The sequence below is a fragment of the Lissotriton helveticus genome, chromosome 1_1 (assembly GCF_964261635.1).
Source record: "Lissotriton helveticus chromosome 1_1, aLisHel1.1, whole genome shotgun sequence".
NCBI lineage: Eukaryota > Metazoa > Chordata > Amphibia > Caudata > Salamandridae > Lissotriton > Lissotriton helveticus.
The window spans coordinates 1,229,126,698-1,229,140,384 of record NC_136057.1 but is presented as its reverse complement, the minus strand read 5'-3'; positions in this window follow the sequence as shown (position 1 = coordinate 1,229,140,384).

The window sequence follows — 13,687 nt, the reverse complement described above, 5'->3', positions numbered from 1 at the left end:
GCATTTCAGCCTCTTCGGCCCGGCTTGCTTGAATCCTGATGGAGCAGTGAGAAAGGGACTCATGTCTGAGTATACCCTGCCACACCTATAGTGGCCAAAAACGATTCAGAAAAGGGGGTGGTGATGAACAGAGTGTCTGAATTAAGCAGACCACTCTTACCCAGTCCAAAGATCAGGGCTTGATCCATCACCGTTATTTATCTCACTGCCCCATCCCAGCTCAGAACCTGGCTATATGCAAATTAGTCTGTCCCTGGCCCAGTGCATCATGGGAACAGGGCAGACCAAACTACCAAGCCAATTCTTTACCAGAAAGGAGACAAGCTACCGGGGACCGGTTTCTGGCATTTCAGCCTCTTCGGCCCGGCTTGCTTGAATCCTGATGGAGCAGTGAGAAAGGGACTCATGTCTGAGTATACCCTGCCACACCTATAGTGGCCAAAAACGATTCAGAAAAGGGGGTGGTGATGAACAGAGTGTCTGAATTAAGCAGACCACTCTTACCCAGTCCAAAGATCAGGGCTTGATCCATCACCGTTATTTATCTCACTGCCCCATCCCAGCTCAGAACCTGGCTATATGCAAATTAGTCTGTCCCTGGCCCAGTGCATCATGGGAACAGGGCAGACCAAACTACCAAGCCAATTCTTTACCAGAAAGGAGACAAGCTACCGGGGACCGGTTTCTGGCATTTCAGCCTCTTCGGCCCGGCTTGCTTGAATCCTGATGGAGCAGTGAGAAAGGGACTCATGTCTGAGTATACCCTGCCCCAAGCGTGGAAGGGTATACTCAGATGTGAGTCCCTTGCTCATTGCACCATCAGGATTCAAGCAAGCCGGGCCGAAGACGCCTGAAATGGCAGAAACCGGTCCCCGGAAGCTTGTTTCCTTCCCAGTGTAAGAATTGGCTTTTGTAGTCTGGTCTGCCCTGTTCCCATGATGCACTGGGCCAGGGACAGACTAATTTGCATACAGCCAGGTTCTGAAACTGGGATGGTGCAATGAGCTAAAAAACGGTGTTGGATCTAGCCCTGATCTCTTGACTGGGTGAGAGTACTCTGCTTAATTCAGAGACTCTGTCCATCACCACCCCTTGTTGTAAATAATTTTGTCCACCCATAGCGTGGAAGGGTATACTCAGATGTGAGTCCCTTGCTCATTGCACCATCAGGATTCAAGCAAGCCGGGCCGAAGACGCCTGATATGGCAGAAACCGGTCCCCGGAAGCTTGTTTCCTTCCCAGTGTAAGAATTGGCTTTTGTAGTCTGGTCTGCCCTGTTCCCATGATGCACTGGGCCAGGGACAGACTAATTTGCATACAGCCAGGTTCTGAAACTGGGATGGTGCAATGAGCTAAAAAACGGTGTTGGATCTAGCCCTGATCTCTTGACTGGGTGAGAGTACTCTGCTTAATTCAGAGACTCTGTCCATCACCACCCCTTGTTGTAAATAATTTTGTCCACCCTAAGCGTGGAAGGGTACACTCAGATGTGAGTCCCTTGCTCATTGCACCATCAGGATTCAAGCAAGCCGGGCCGAAGACGCCTGAAATGGCAGAAACCGGTCCCCGGAAGCTTGTTTCCTTCCCAGTGTAAGAATTGGCTTTTGTAGTCTGGTCTGCCCTGTTCCCATGATGCACTGGGCCAGGGACAGACTAATTTGCATACAGCCAGGTTCTGAAACTGGGATGGTGCAATGAGCTAAAAAACGGTGTTGGATCTAGCCCTGATCTCTTGACTGGGTGAGAGTACTCTGCTTAATTCAGAGACTCTGTCCATCACCACCCCTTGTTGTAAATAATTTTGTCCACCCTAAGCGTGGAAGGGTATACTCAGATGTGAGTCCCTTGCTCATTGCACCATCAGGATTCAAGCAAGCCGGGCCGAAGACGCCTGACATGGCAGAAACCGGTCCCCGGAAGCTTGTTTCCTTCCCAGTGTAAGAATTGGCTTTTGTAGTCTGGTCTGCCCTGTTCCCATGATGCACTGGGCCAGGGACAGACTAATTTGCATACAGCCAGGTTCTGAAACTGGGATGGTGCAATGAGCTAAAAAACGGTGTTGGATCTAGCCCTGATCTCTTGACTGGGTGAGAGTACTCTGCTTAATTCAGAGACTCTGTCCATCACCACCCCTTGTTGTAAATAATTAGTGCAGGGAGCAGCACTCTCCCCCAAATTGACAGACCAGCAGAAAAAGGACTACAAATAAGTGTTGGAGCAGTCTGCTGGCCTATTCTCCCTGACGCATGGACTCACCACTTGGTGTGTCCATGATATTAACCCTGGTGACACCCTACCTGTCACAAGCAAATTATACAGGCTGCTTGCCCTGGTCAAAACCAGCATTAAGGCTGAGGTAGCCAAAATAATGGCGCTGGGGGTAATTGAGCCCTCTGACAGTCCATGAGGCAGTCCAGTGGTACTGGTGCCCAAGCTCCATACCCAGGGGAAAAGAAAGAATTGAGGTATTGTGTGGCCTACAGAGGTTTGAATGCAGTCACCAAGACTGATGCTCATGCCATACCTAGAACTGATGAGCTCATTGACAGGTTGAGCGCTACAAAGTGCTTGAGTACATTTGATCTGACCTCAGTTTACTGGCAGACTGCTCTACGTCTAGGAGCACAGGAGAGGTCCGCATTTTCCAACCCAGAGGGCCACTTTCAGTTCAAGGCGATGCCTTCCACTTGAAGAATGCTCCTGTCTCCATCCAAAAGTTTGTGATCAGAGTCCTGTCTGGGTTGGAAACTTTCAGTGCAGCTTATCTGGTTGATATAGCTGTAATCAGTACCACCTAGGAAGAGCTCCTGGTCCACTTGAAGGAAATGCTTCAGGCCCTGCTTAAAGATCTCAATTTTTATCAGCCCCCAAAGATGATTCTAAATAAATATATATGTTGTATATATTCCTGCAGTATGTAGGAAATGTATCCTTTTTGCACTGATCAATTTACTTTTTTGACTGATACTGGTGGTTACTGACTCTGAATGTCCCCCGCACTCTGCTAACCAGGCCCAGGGCCAGTGCTCTGTTAAATGGTATTTAGAAATTGGTGTAAATATGATTGGTTCAGACAACCTACCTGTAAGTCCCTACTATATGTTAGGGCATGTAGGTCAGAGATCCCAGTGGACTTAATGCACTTAGGTGTGCACTGCTGTGGTGTCTGGTGTCATTTTAAAGCCAACCCTGCCTTGCAGGATTTTTTAAAATAAAACTATGTCCAAATTCGACTTTAGAATTAAAATTACTTCCAAACACATATATGTCACCACTAAGGGATGCTCCAGGGGCTCCTATGGTAGGGCGCCTTGTTATTAGAAGCAGGGACATTATAAAAGATGTTTTATATGCCCTGGTGAGGGAAAAACAGCCAAAATCATGTTCCTATTGCACTGGTGCTAGCTCCATAGCCTCACATAGGAAGGCTTTATTAAACTTTAATAAAGTCTAACGTTTGACAGGCGTGAGCTAGCAACTCATTTCAAAGTACCAAAATAATAGCTACAATAAATCGAACAACTTGCCAAGGTTGGATTTATTATATCTATTGCAGGAAAGTCTCTTCTGATTGGCCAGCCTTTGACAGCCTGAGCCAAGCTGCTCCCTAATTAATTGTGAAGATGCCTAGCGCTGAAACAATACAGCCATTTGGTGGGAGGAGATGTGGTTCCTGGATAAGCCAGGGACAGAAAGGGGGCAGGAGAGATAAACCGGTATTCAAAGGGAGAAGCCCAGATGTCACAGGACTCTGGCCAGCCCCCACTTCCTTGATCCCCAGCCAGATCAGAGCCCTTCTAATTAGATTAGGAGAAGGCCTGGAAGAGACGTGCACGGAAAGTGAAGCACAGCTGTGGTTTGGGTTAGCTAGACCTGAAATCCAAGGAGAGATTCTCTTCATTTTGATTATTGCTTAGATGTGCATTCTGAGTCAAATATATGCCACACTTCCCACGAAGTTGTCATGGCAGAGGGTGCCAACTTGAACCCCTCAGGGTTAGATGCCCCCCTCCTGCATGCCCAGAATGGGATTACATGTGGGAGAGCAGCAAGAGCACCTCAGATCCCTGCCTAAAAACACCTGGAGAAGAAGACTGCCCTGCTGGTCCGTTGGATTGCCCAAGAGAGTACTGCACTCAGAAGGACTCCCACCTGCTGCACTCTAAAGGCTCAATAACAGAAGGACTTTGACAGTCTTGAAAGATATGGAATGGACTCCTTGAGCAGCAACAGGTTGAAAAGTGCTATAAGAAGCCACCTGCAACATCCACTTTAAGGACAATGCTATCTCACTAGTTCCAACTGAATTTTACTTGGATTGATCAGATGCATTGTGGGAGTTGGAGTTCCAGACGAAAGAGGAAAACAAGAGCTTATGAACACATGGCTTGTTTTGTGGACCTTTACTGAACCTCAAGGAACCTTTCAGAAGAAGATCTGAAAGTTTGGGTACTTCTTGCCAAGTTTTGCGAAACAGCGCCAAGAGAAGTCAGTATCGATGACAAGACTCAAGTAGGCGATGTTGAGCCCTGACTCAGCCTGACCGTGCAGGTTTGCTCCGCTGAAAGCTACGTCCATGACGAAGACAAAGTCCTCCAGGACTCACTAAGGTATTTAGGTGCACAGTGCAATTTGTAATAAAATATGTGCCAGGGCCCTCGTCAAGAGCCTACTGCAGCTTTAACCACTCATTGCCCGTGCCAGCGTTGCCAGCAACAATACCTACGCAACTAATAACCATAACACTTCAACAAGTGTGAGCATTCAGACTATTCCAGGCCTGCAAAGCTATAACAATGTCTTGAGTAGCAGGAATTCATTGTTTTTAATGTAGATTGAATTAATAAACATTGGTTGTTCTGCTCATCTCTAAATTACACAGACAGCGCACCATGTGCCAGACTGTCATAAGTGCCGATGTACACAATTAAGTGTGAGCAGTGCCCCAGAAACCACAGGCTCAAATTAAGCACTGCTACAGCAGGCCAGTGTCATCACATTGAAATCAGGATCTGAAGACCTGAACACTTGACCTCGAGAGAAAAAGCTAAAAAAAAAGTGAGTATGTCAGAAGGTAAATACTCCTAACCACTCATCGTATCCGACTCACGCTCCATTGCGGTCGGCCTAAGACTTTGACTTTGACCCGTTCCAGCGCAACCAGATATCCTCAGTTTGCGCTTTACACTTTTAAGGTGCAGTAAGCAATTTCTTTAATTTAAACTTTAAAATGTCATATTTCCGGTTCCCTTCATTGGATTTTAGTTGGTTTGATGTCATTAATTTAAAGATAAAAGTATTCTCTATGTTTATATATTGGTGTTGGATTTTTATTCTGTTGTGTCATTTACTTATTTACCAGTTTGGTGATAATAAATGCTGTAAACACCTGTCTCCTAAGTTAAGCCTGACTGCTCATCAGCCAAGCTACCAAGGGCTGAGCAAGGATATTTTATTGAGACTTGTATGGACCATGTTTGTGATTGTGGTGTTATTACCAGCTGTAGGTTTCTACTTGCGCGTACTAATGAACCATTTTGCAAAATTTGGTGCGCAGTGTTGGGATCTGGTCATTGTGTTTAATAACACCATACAGCATTTAAGTGAGGTAATTAAAAATTCTCTAAATTGTCTCAGTGCAAAATTGTTTTACAATTTTAAGTTAGAATAATATTAATTATTTAATTTTTAGTTTTTCCTAAATTGCTCTATCTCAGTTTTTGCCACAGATTTTTGGTGTGTGACACAAAACTTAGGGACCTTGATGTGGCTAGCCTTCCCACTCTAACAATAGTGGACTGTAAGGGGTTAAGTAGGGCTAAGGAAATACCAGCACTTTGCAATACCAAAAGTCAGAGCTGATACATTCCCTTACAGCCTGGGCAGAGTCCCAGCTAGCAGATCCAACCTCTGACACAGAAGAGGCTCCAGAGGTAGAAGGGGAAAGGAAGGAAGCAGAACGCCTGACCAGTAATGCGGTAACCAGTGCCCTGCCCTGAGCTAGTGGGGGAGAAGATCCACCACAGGAGAAATAGGACTGTCTCTCAGGGAGAGAGAACTAAGGCCCTGCTAGCCTATATAGCTCTAGACATTGAGAAGGTGGATACATGAAAAAAGAAGAGATGGTTGAAGTGAAGAAGAGAGAGAGGTGTCAAGGGATGGTGGATTTGACCCAAGATTGCCCAGGCAATTGTCCCTAAGTATCAGGAGGGAGATGACATTGATAGTGGCTGACAGCTTTTGAGAGGGCCTTTAAGATGAGGACGGAGAGCTCTGAATACAGGGGTTCAATTATATGGAAGTTTATTCCAGTAGCTGGGAGAGATAGGTCTTGACCCTAGAGCAGGAGGAAGCTGAGTCCTACTCATACATGAAACAAAGTCAAGTTACTAGATTTGGTCTCTCCCCTGAGCAGTATAGAGTGAATTTTAGGGACACCCAGAAAGTCAGCCTTTGTTGAAATCTCTGTGAATGCACTAGAGGACTGGATATAGTGTAACAAGGTAAGTACCTCTTAAGAGCTCTACAATTTGTTCATGAAGGATCATGTATTAACTAACTGTGAATTGACACCAGTAGCTAGTTGACTCTAAACTGTCTGGTCTCGGGGACCTGGGGGAAACAACAGATGATTGGGTTTGTACCATGGTGACCTAGAAGAACCAAAGATGTGATCAGAAGAAATGAAAACAGGTGCTATCCCAGAAGAAAGCCCTGGGCAACCCAGATAAAAATCACAAAGAGTCATCTAATGGTCCCCAAACATCAGCACAAGGGGAAGGGGTTTCCAGGGAAGTTATTTGACCCTACAGAGGCAGGAATGTGTTATGACTGTGTGCAGCCAGGACACAAGAAGGAAGTTGTTGTCTGCTCCAAGAAGCACCCCTCTGGTGGGCAGTGCACCACTCTGGTGGGCATTTCCAGCAGATTGCTAGTGTAGTTGTGGAGGAAGAAGTTAGCCCAGAGAAGGGGAAGGGGAAAACTGAGGTGACTATGGATTCTGTGGGTGGGTGGAAGGTGCTGCCCTGGCATTCTTACCTCCAAGCATGGAGAAGTACAGACAGAGGCCTAAAATCATCGAGATTGAGGCTGAGGGTCTGAGGGAAACAAGAGCCAGTGTTCCCATGGTAGTGGACAAACGTGTTTCTCTAGAGAAGATCTTACCTGGTGTATTCCACCAGTTTACTATGCAGACAGCAGTGCCAAGCTCCATCACATGCTGAGAAGGTAATTGTGTCTCCTGCCCTCCCAGTAGTGTGTCTACTGCAAAATGACATTGAAGCTTCTGAATGGCAAGGAGTGGAAAGGAAGATCCATGCACAGATGCTGGACCTTCCAGAGTGGGTATGTGTTAGGACTAGGTCACAGACTGTACATCGGGGGAGTGCTGGACACTTGAACCCTGGAACAATAGGCTAAACCACCAGAACCCAGAGAGAGGGCAACAGATCTGATGAGCCAGCCCAAACAACTCAAGAGTAGCAGAAGCAATCCAACCCTGAGGGGGGATCTATCCTCTGCGGTAGATACTCCACCCCTGCAGGATCTTTTCGACTTTGCAAAATTTCAAGGAGCTGATGGACACACCAGAGAGGAGCTGTGCCAAGGTCAAAGACATTGTCCAACTCTTGACGGCTTGAGGCAGACTACCTCTAGGCAGGAACAGGGTGATTCTTGTGGATTCTACTCGATTTCACAGGGTCTACTGGAAAGATGGAGTTCTCTATGCTGAGGCCCAGGACCCAAAACCATCGGCAGCCAGGAGAGCTATAATCCCCCAGAAGTACAGATAATTTCTCCTCACCATGGGCCATGAGATCACCTTGGCAGGACATCTGGGTAAGACCAAGACCTGGAACAGGGTAGTCAACCATTTCTATTGGTCTAACATGCCTGCCAAAGTGAAACAGTTCTGTAGCACCTGTGCCTTTTGTCAAGCCAATGGCAAGAGAGGAGGCAAGCCAAAGGTTCCCTTGATACTACTTCCTGTGGTTGGGACTCCTTTTGTGCGGGTGGGGATTGACATTGTTAGTCCCCTAGACCCACCAACAGCATCAGGAAATAGTGGACCATGCCACCACATAGTGAGGGGAAAATCCCTCTAAGTGGTCTCTGCTCCCACAGTGGCCAGAGCCCTACTTGGTGTCTACAGTAGAGTGGTGTCTACAGTAGAGTGTTACCTACAAGTTCACAACCCCATATCTCCCCCAGAATAACAGTTTGGTGGAGAGACTTAATTAAACCTTATCTGGCAATCTCAGGAGAAGGTGAGATGTTCTCTGCCCATGCTTAAGTTTGCTTATGGAGAGGTGCCACAGAAAGGGGTTGGTTTTATCCTCTCAAGGAACCCAAACAGAATGTGGTGGACTATGTGCTTGCCCTGCCGTCCCACATGGCAGAGTCCATGAGTAGAGGAAGCAGCAACCTTGAGGCGAGCCAAGAACTCATTAAGATGTGGCTGCCAATACGATTACTGTGCCTGAGTACCTCCAGGACAGTTGGTATGGATGTTTGAGCCTGTGACTCCTGGGGTCCTCCAGGACAAGTGGACTGGGTCCTATCCAATTCTGGAGAAAAAGGGTGACATCACCTACCTGGTGGACCTTGGCATCCTCAGGAATACACATAGGGTACTACAAGTCAATAAGACCATACCGATGGTCACAGATGAAGGTGGGGAGGAGAAGAGTGAGCCACCAGTACGCAAGATGGGTCAGTGGAGGGAGTTATACGCTCTCCCAAGCTGACCGACCAGCAGCACAGAGACTGCACACATGTGTTAGAGCAGTTTGCTGGGCTTTTTTATCCTTGACCCATGGGATCACCACTTGATGTGTCCATGTGTCCATGTTGTTGACACTGGTGACAGCCTAGCTGTTAAAAATAAGCTATACAGGTTGCCAGACCCTGTTAGAGGCAGCATTAAAACTGAAGTTGCCAAGATACTGGAGTTAGGGGTAATTGAGCTCTTTGACAGGCCATGGGCTAGTCCAGTAAAACTAGTCCCTTAACCAAATTCCCAAGGAGGGGAGAAAGAATTAAGGTTTTGTGTGGACTCCCGAAGTTTGAATGCAGTTACCAAGACTGATGCTCACTTCATACCTAGAACGGATGAGCTCATGGATGGGTTGGGGTCTGTAAAGTACCTGAGTACATTTGATCTGACCACAGGTTACTGGCAGATTGCCCTAAGTCCAGAAGCAAAGGAGAGGTCTGCATTTTCCACTCTAGAGGGTGACTTTAAGTTAAAAGTTATGCGCTTTGGCTTGAGGAATACCTCTGACACCTTCCAAAGGTCATGTCTGGGTTAGAACCTTTAAAAGCAGCTTATTTTGATGATATAGCTGTATTCTGTTCCAAATGGGAGAACCACTTGGTACACCTGAAGGAGTGCTTTAGGCCCTGCAGCAGGCAGGCCTGACTGTCAAGGCAAGCAAATGCCAGATAGGGCAGAGTTTAATGTTGTACTTAGGCAACCATGTACATCCTCTCCAGCCTATGTTCCAGACCATCCTGGATTTGGAGGCTATTAAAACCCAGAAATGGGTCAGGGACTTTCTTGGCCTGATTGGGTACTACAGGAGGTCTGTACAGAACTATGAGACCATTGTTGCTTCCCTGACGGAACTCAGCTCTAAAAAGCAGCTCAAAAAGGTCATTGGGACGCAAGAGTTACAGAAGGCATTTGACACTTTGAACGAGACTATGTGTTAAGCACTAGTCCCACTGGCACCTGATTAAAATAAGGAGTTTGTGGTACAGCCAGATGCTCCAGAGCAAGGGATTGGGCCAGTATTGGCACAAATAAATGAAGAGGGACCAGACCCTAGCAAAGGCTTCCCTCCCAATGGCACTCAATCTTTGCTCTCTGGGGAATAGTCACCTGAGAATGAAGGCTACTGGTTGATCATGATTACATTGGCAATAGTAAATTTTTACTCTTCCAAAGCCCAACTCTTTCCCCTCTGTGGCTAATGTTGGAGTGGGAAGAGAAAATCTGTTCCCTCAAAAGTCCAGCACTTTGTCTTTTGTTGCTCAGGTTGGGATGCAAATAGTAAATCTGCACCCCCTAAAGTTTCATACATTCCCTACTGATGCTTCGTTTGGAGTCGGGATAGGGAATTTAAGCCCTCAAAATTCTATTTGTTTTATTTGTTTTATTTTTTAACATGCATTCTGTGATTTAGTTTTAAAAGTTATTGTAGCTGAAACTTTTTATTGTATTTTTGGACAAAGACATTTTGTCAAATTATATAGCATTTTAAGGACTTCTTTTAAATTATAATTCACATTTTTGTTATTATGCATGCTCATTTAAATATTTAAATTATTTTCATAACGTGTATTTTTCAGATTTATTTTAAGGCATATACATTTTATTACTTTTTTTATGTATACCATTTATTAAGGTACTTTCTATAATTGTTTTTTTAATGCAATATCATTTTTAATCGTAATATTTTTTAAGTAGATATAATGTAAAATATTTATAATTCTATATACTTACCTATTTAATTACAGTATTTTGGACTGCTATATTTTTTAAGTAATTATTTTCCTACATTACATGCAAAGAATGTAAGGTTGATGGGCCTGGTTTTTAATGTTAACCTACGCTTTTGTGTAAGTTTCAGTTTATTTGGTATTAACAAACAACAAATTAAAAGTACGTTTATGACTGTGGAGATTCTGCAGAGAGCTCCACACATAAAAAGATAGGCCTGTCCTATAATTTTATGTGTGAGGTTCTCCATCCCATCAACAGAGTCTCTGCAGTTGTAAACTTAATATTAACTTGTATTTTGTGAATACCACAAAAAAGTTCACCTACACAAAGCATACGTTTACTCCCGTGAATCAGGCCCATAATGTTTGGCCTCAATATTTTTTGGGAGAGATTAGTGCAATATTTATGTGATAGAAGTTCCTTGAGTTATCCAGATGGGGCCTTTGGGTTGCTTCAAATATATTTTTTAACTTTCTGAGTTTCAAGTTCTGACACATCTGTGGACAGCTCCAAAGAAAATCCTCTGAGAACCTATTAGTGATATCAAACATACCTGTAGGCATGTGAGTAATTTATGGAAGAATAACGTTTAATCTCCTCACACATGCATACAAGGCCCTCCACAACATCGGACAAGCATACCTAAACAACTGCCTCTCCTTCGACGCACCCAAGAGACACCGTTGATCAGCCGACCTCTCTCTAGCCACTGTTCCATGCATCTACAAGACCAGAACAGATGGAAAGTCCTTCTCCTACCTCACAGCCAACACCTGGAACGACCTTGCCCTCCACCTCCGGCAAAAGCCCCACTCTACTCCAGTTCAGGAAGGACCTCAAGACCTGGCTCTTCAGAAAACCCAGCAGACCTGGCTCTTCAGATGACCCAGCACCCTATGGAGCTGCCCCCCCTCCCCCCCCTACACCTTGAGATCCTCATGGGTATGTAGTTGTACTTTACAAGCCCCTGAATGATTTGATTGAGAGGTAACCAGGGGTCACAGTTGCAGGCCTTAACTTGTCCCTTGCTGCCCCTGGCACTGCCTTTGCGACCACTGGCCTCAGAGGTGGCAAAATCAGCGGCAAGGACAAAAGGGTGTCTCAAATTTTCAGAGTCAGGCTCTAAACATGTTATTCACTACTAATGTAATAAAAAGGGGAGCGGCAAGATCTGCACCTTCACTGGCATCTGAGATAAGAAAATAAATGGCTTTAAATGTATATTGTGTGCATGCATGTGAGTGAGAGTGAGTTTGTGTGAGAAAGCGTGTACATGTGTGAGCATGTATGTTTGCATGCGAGATCATGGGTGTGCATGTGTCAAAGTGAGTGAGTAATTATAAGCCAGTCATAATGACTGTGAATGAGTGATTGAGGGTGAGAGTGAGTGCAAGACACTAGCTGAAAACGAGTGAGTAAGTGAATGTAAAAGAACCTGTGTTTTTTATTCTTGCAAATCTGCTGTTGGACCTGGCATGCTTCTTGGCATATAGCAGCACCCAAGGCAAAATGTTGGCACTGGCATACTGGGGACAATACATGCATATGGGATAGCCTCAGCTAAATGCTAGTGTTGGCACACTGTAGGTAAATTTAGGAACATGACACGATGAAAGAATGCCAGTGCTGGCCTATTAGTGGACATTTTTGATATAGTTAGCACCTGAGGCAAATTGCTGGTGATGGCACATTCAAGGAAATTCTTGACATATGGGAACATACCTGAGGCAAAGTCATGGGCCCATCCATGACAATATGTGGTCCATGACATATTAGACATAAGATGTGACATAAGGAACATTCATAGTGCAAGAGTAGCAGTATTAGAATAATTCGGGCGCTGGCATATTATATGTAACGTGTGGGCAAAAAGGTCCACCATAGCAACATGCTGGTCCTAAGAATGAAGGACATTTTTGACATGAGGGAGCACCCATAGGACATTTAAAAAAAATAATTGGGTGAACTCATGGGGACTGTCAGCTTTCATTAGCTAGGCACACCATGACATAACTTAAATATTTATTGAGTGTTTTTTCAGAGGCTATTGCTGTTTTCCCCTAGAAGACTATAGAATATGAATTGTGCAATTATTATGCAACTTTAGCAATGTTAATTATTGTAATGTCATGAGGATTAGGGTTGTGTGACATTACTTCTTGGGACGATTCAGGGTTGAAGGTCTTAGATTGTCACTTCCCCTGACATCATTATGTTCAAAGGGTATATGATGTCAATTTCGCTACCCCTTGGATTTTGGTGAATCGACATCCATGCCTATAGGGAATTGTTAATAAGGAAGCAGGGGGTTAACTCAGCCTCCGTGAAGTTACCAATGTGAGGTTTAACAGTTAAGACTGTCCCAGCTTTCGAATGCTATTTATATGATGTGGAACTAGTGTTAGTAAGGGACCTATATATTTAAGTTTCAAAGAGACTTTATTAAGAAGAGATTGCATGAAATAAGGATACAAATATGACAATATAATTAATAAGCAATCAGTACAAAATAGAAGCAAAAATATCTTACGAGAAAGAAAAAAGGGAAAAAAGGGGGGAAAAAAGGAAGGAAAAGAGAGGAGAAGGAAAAGAAAGGAAAGAGAAGAAAAAAGAAGTAAGAAAGGAAAAAAGGAGAAGGATATAGAAAAAGGCATTAATGAGGTGTATCAGGAATAGAGAAAAGCAGAAAACAGGAAATAAGTAAAATTGTCATAAAAAAGTAATGCCAATACAGAAACAGCAAATTATGCATATACAGGAAAAAGGTAACATAGTCAAATTAGGGGGGTTTAGGAACTTCTTCATGGGTAGGTGTATGCAAAGGACGGGATTGAGCAGATATATCTAAAAAAGTAGTAACTGGTAACCACAATAAATCACGCTTGATAGCAAGTTGAATAGGGTATATATACGCTCTGTCAAGTCTATGGTTGTAACAAGCACCATACCACCATGCTTGAAATGAAACATTCGTGGCATTTTTCCAAGATTTAGTAATCTGTTGGAAAGCAACGGCTAGGAGAAGGTCGATGATGGAAATATTGGGAAAAGAGGTTTGGGAAGACCATATGTCCGAAATACTACCTAGAAAAATATGCGTGAGTGAGAATGAAAAGTGTGTAGAAAAAATGGAATTGATTTGTTTCCATACTTTGGTCCAAAAAGTGTGAATGAGAGGAC